Genomic DNA, 5,589 nt, shown 5'->3' with positions numbered 1-5,589 from the left:
AATTTCGTTGTTGGCATCCCCGAGCGTTAGAAGGGTGTCCCCATTTGTTCTAAATCTCCCCATCTCTCAGTTCCCCACAGGCTGCCAGCTGAGCCTCTGGAGCTAATCAGAACATCTACTGCCTGTTCGATATGTCAGCCCTTCAAATAGCTGAAAAAAGACATTTCCAGTTCTTTCAACATAATCCTCATATGATGCGCTCTGCAGTTTCTAGCCATCCCTCACACACCCACCTAAGCAAAACACTTTACTTATTTATTTATTTTTACTGACTGATTTTAGAGAAAGAGAGGAAGGGAGGGAGAGAGAGAGAGAGAGAGAGAGAGAGAGAAAGAAAGAGAGAGACATTGATTTGTTGTTCTACTGATTTATGTATTTATTGGCTGTTCTTGCATGTGCCCTGACGGGGGATCAAATGTGCACCCTGGGCATATCAAAGGGCTGTTCTAACCAACTGAGCTACCTGGTCAGAGCCCTAAGCCAAAATTTGTTATAAAGAAAAATACATTTTCTCAGGACCATGGACACAGTTCACTTTTACGTGTGGCAGCCCTTCAACCCACGTTTTTAAAATGCGTTGCGATCGCAGAAGGAGTGGTGAGTCGGCCTTCCTCAGGGAGCTGGGAGAGGGTGAAAGGTCACGTGCTCAGTGTCCCTCCTCCGGCTCAGTCCAGACCTGGCTCCAAGCTTGTAAGTTTTCCCAACAAAACCAAGGCCCCATAAGTAATCTTTGTACCTTCTCCAACAGGCAGATTAGGGGTTTGGGTTCCCATTTCCTACCCCTCACCCCAAATCCTTCCAACCACAGGGAGTACCTTTCCCGAGCAGACTGGGAAAATGCAATTTTTACCACGTTGTTATATTTCTAACATTGTCTTACAGAGCCCCCCTTAGAAATGATTTCCCTTCTGAGTGGGTGCTCAGCGTCCCTGCCAGCGTTCAGGGATGGCCCTCTGTGCGCCTCAGCGCACCGGTGGGAATTCTCTGCACAGCGTGGACGAGAAAGCCGAGGCTCAGAGAAGAGAAGGCGTTTGCCCAAGATGATACACCTGAGTGGCTCAGAGAAGAGAAGGCGTTTGCCCAAGACGATACACCTGAGTCGGGGCCACCAGCACTGTTTTTACTCTATTCAGGCTCCATTTCTCATTCTTCACGTAATAGTGCCAACATTTATTTATTTCTTTCTTTTCTTTCTTTCTTTCTTTCTTTCTTTCTTTCTTTCTTTCTTTCTTTCTTTCTTTCTTTCTTTTTTTGCCACTATCCCTCTCCTGTCAATTTTTATTGTCCAGGTGAAGATGTCTCCACTACCAGTTTTAGAGGGACTCACGTGATCCGGGTACAAAGCAATCACTGTATATCTTCCCCTTGGTTCAAAGATGGGCAAATGACCCAAGTCAGACCCATATTTCAGTTAGAAGAAAGACATCAAGAAGCTCCTCTTTCTACTGAAACTGCAGTTGTAAGGGTGGTATGAGCCTGAATCCGCCAGGAGCCATTGTGGCAATCCTCACAATGGAGGCATCAAAGAGGAAACTGAGTAAGGAGGGGAGAGAATGAGATACATGACATTACTCAAGTCCCTAGATCCAGCCAAACCTGATGCTGACTTTATCTCTGGATTTTTCCATCATAAGATCAATAAGTTAATCTTAAACTCTCCACCCCTTCCTCTCTCTTGCTCTTCTTCCCTTCTCCTTGTCTCCCTTCCTTCCTCCTTTCTAAGCAAGTGTGAGTTGGGATTTATTATTTGCAATAGAAGAAGCAAAAGAATCCTAACAAATTTGGACTCCTCTATCCAAGCTCTTCCCATGATACTACACAGACCACATTTTGTTATAGACACACACACACACACACACACAATCACTAATTTTTGTAGAGCACTTTATAAAACACCTTCAGATCCAGTTGCTCTGACAACCCTCTGGGAGAAGACAGATAGGTATTAAATTGCTAGAGTCATTTTTATAAACAAGGAAATTAAAACTCTGAGAGGCTAACTCACGGAGCACCGTCAACTTTCCTTGTTTTATAAACAAGGAAATCAAAACTCAGAGAGTTATCTAAATCACGCAGCTAGCCAGCAGTAGTGGATCTGACAGAAGTACCTAGATCTGTCAGTATTCTTTCCACTGTATCTTGCAGGAGTCTTGGTTTCTTGACCCATCTTGGTGATCATCGCGCTGTGTAATCTTCCAAATAAATTCACCTAATATGAGGGGGTGGGCAACTATGATTTCAAAACTTGCATTCTGGTGCTCAGTGATTTTGCTTCATACTGTGCCTAGGACTAGCTCGATGGGTGCTAAGTCAATGTTCCTGCTGGGAGAATGTCCTATTAGTCAGAGACTTGCTCAGCACACACACACCTGTCTGAACATATTGAAGTTTCTGATGGTTCTGTTCTCAGCAGGAGCAAACATCGGTACTAAACCAATAGTAATAAAATAATTGTGTAGATGCCTACCACCCCATCTGCTCTCTGCCTGCTTAGAAAAAGAATGCCATGTGCTAGAATCTATTTGTATTTCAGCCTCAAACAAGATGAAGTAAAGCAGGCTTCATGTTGCTGCATTACCCCTGACATGACAACATGCTGTGCACTGTCCCTGAGTTACTCACAAGGCTTTGTATGGGGGGGGAGGGCTGTAAGTTGAAAAGATGCAGCAAGATTCAGACACAGCTCCCAGGTGGGGCCAACAGCTTCTCAAGACCCCAGACAGGGAAGCATTGGGAGCACACACTGATGGATTAAAATCCACTCAGAGTATTTGATTGTGGGTAACCCACAGCCTCATTAGCTTTGCAGATTCTCTCAGTCATCCTTGGATTTTTCTTCTTCCTGGAATTGTTTTTAAATAGGTCTAAAATGAATGGGGGCACAATGGCTGTTTGCTTTGCTGAGCCCCAACACAATCCTTTCCAGGGACCTGAAACCAAGTGGCTTATGAGAGTCAGGACCATTCTCAACGAATGGGCGTTCTTTCAGGGGACCCGCCCTCCCCCACCACACAGCCATCCACTCACCATCCTTCTTCTGGTCACTTCACTTGGAGGGGAAACATCTCGTCCTGACAAGTCAGCTCCCATCCTGTACTCTGTCTGTTCTCTGGAAAATTAATATATGACAGTCACGTGATCACCCTTTAGTGTCCCAGCTGTTATTTCTGAATTCAGAATTAGTTTGAGCCAATGTGACTTAAAACTGGAGGAGTTCAGAAAGATATTTCAAAACCTTGAATCCAATGAAACAACAGCAAAGCCTCAATTCATTGTTTAATTTATAAGAAGGTGAGGCATGGTGCCCTGAGGGGAGGCAGAAAGACACTTGGTATAATTTTTTTTTTTTTTACAGGGACAGAGAGAGAATCAGAGAGAGGGATAGACAGGGACAGACAGACAGGAATGGAGAGAGATGAGAAGCATCAATCATCAGTTTTTCGTTGCGACGCCTTAGTTGTTCATTGATTGCTTTCTCATATGTGCCTTGATCACAGGGCCATCAGCAGACTGAGTAACTCCTTGCTGGAGCCAGTGACCTTGGGTCCAAGCTGGTGAGCTTTGCTCAAACCAGATGAGCCCGCGCTCAAGCTGGTGACCTCGGGGTCTCGACCTGGGTCCTTCCCCATCCCAGTCTGACACTCTATCCACTGCGCCACCGCCTGGTCAGGTGACACTTTGTATAATTCTTAGTTTCTTAGGAGTCATGGGTTTCCAGATTGACCTATTATTGGTTTCCAAGTGACTTCAGAGAGAATTTTAGTGACAGCTCTATATTTTGAGCAATATGTGATTTTAATATATATAGTGTGATAAAAAACCTCCAAGATAAGAGTCCTAGCTGCACAAGCTGGCAAAAGTCCCCACATGTTAACATGGTGTGGACACAAAACACTGGAGTGTTCAATACTTCCACAAGAAGACCTGTGTCTTAACACCCGTCTGTAGAAGGCCTGCCCTAGATTTTAAGCTCTGGGTCCTCGGGTTAGATGCAGGCCAGTCTCACAATATGAAAATCAGATACTTCATTTTTGAACCATTGGGGCTGAGGGGTCCAGACTAAGAGTACTCATGGAATAGTTAGCTCTAGAACAATGCCTCCTGTTCAATTCTTCATAACTCCGATACCAGCTTGCTGCTCTCTGATCAGGTATAGTCCCCGTTGTGTTTAAGTATCCTAAAATGACCCTTGGTCTAATCCAACCGTAAGGACCAGCTCAAACTTCATTACCACCTTACCACCTGTTGGGCAGATAAAATGTATTATGCTCACTTTGTTAAAGATTATGCTGCCAGCGTGAGGCCGTAGCCCAGGTGATATTAATGTGTGTTGAGAATCCTTGTAGCCTGGGGCTTGGTTTTGGGATTAAGCCTTTCCCACCCTTTTTGATGTAGGGCGGTACAATCCAATCATGCCTCAGAGGAGTGACTTTGTATTAGAGACTTCCCTGTTTTGTATATTGGATTAAGAGTTTGGATTGCTACACTATAAAATGGGGACGAAGTGGGAGCTTGGGCTCTTGGGTCCTGGGATGATTAGCATGAGAGAGTAGAGCCAGCAGCGGAAGGAGGCCACGTGGAGGAGGCCAGGAAAAGCAGCCAAGATGGCGGAGTGCTGAGTGAGATGCCAGTTTGTGTAGCGTTTGTATCTGGGATAAGGAAGGAGATGGGGAACTGAGGAGAATAAGGCTGGTGAGCTAGAAACCTTTGATTCTAGGAAACTTGGATAAATCAGTAGCTTTGTGAGCACTGAATGTGATTGGGTTTTGGAGCCCAGTGTGTTTTTACTTGCCCGCCGGGTGCAAGCTAGAATTAAAGACAATGGCCTATCAGTTTTTGGCTCCGCTGTTTCTTTACCGACTGTCCGAATCCAATGCGAACCTGCATGGGCCAGGAGGCTGCTGTGATGGTGGCCCTGGCCGTGGCTTCTGGCTTTACACCACCTCTTCCATGAAGCCACTCCCAATGACTTCTGCGTAGCCACAGCCCGTAGTGAAGCTGTCCTACTTCTTGCTGTACAGCTAGAATCCAATTCAGCAGCCCGCACACACCCCAGCCTTATTCTTAGTCTGTAGTTTGAAACTTTTTGCCTCTTCTTAACCTGCTTCTGGTCTCCAGTCCTCATGTCTCATATCCTGTAGCTAGCCACAATATTTGTCCCTGAGACTGGTTTGGCTTCTCTGGAAATGACCCAAGTTTCCTTCCTTGGCTCCAGTACTGGTATTTGCCTTTTGGATTTTTGTCTGCCAAATGGAAGGTCTGGGTACATTCCTCAACTCATGGGGCTGATGCTCTGCCCATCTGGGGCCATGCTCATAACTGAGCCGTTTTTTACCCCCTGAGGCAGAGGCTCCACAGAGCCATCTTCAGTCCCCGGGTCACTGTGCTCAAACCAATCAAACCATGGCTGCAGGAGGAGAAGAGAGAGAAAGAGAGAGAAGGGGGAGGGGTAGAGAAGCATATGGTTACTTCTCCTATTTGCCCTGACCAGGAATCAAACCCAGGACATGCACATGCTGGGCTGATGCTCTACCACTGAGCCAACTGGCCAGGGCGGCTAATCATCTTTCAAAATCCAGTTTGTCCATG

The sequence above is a fragment of the Saccopteryx bilineata genome, chromosome 10 (assembly GCF_036850765.1).
Source record: "Saccopteryx bilineata isolate mSacBil1 chromosome 10, mSacBil1_pri_phased_curated, whole genome shotgun sequence".
Taxonomy (NCBI): Eukaryota; Metazoa; Chordata; class Mammalia; order Chiroptera; family Emballonuridae; genus Saccopteryx; species Saccopteryx bilineata.
This window is presented reverse-complemented; position numbering follows the sequence as displayed.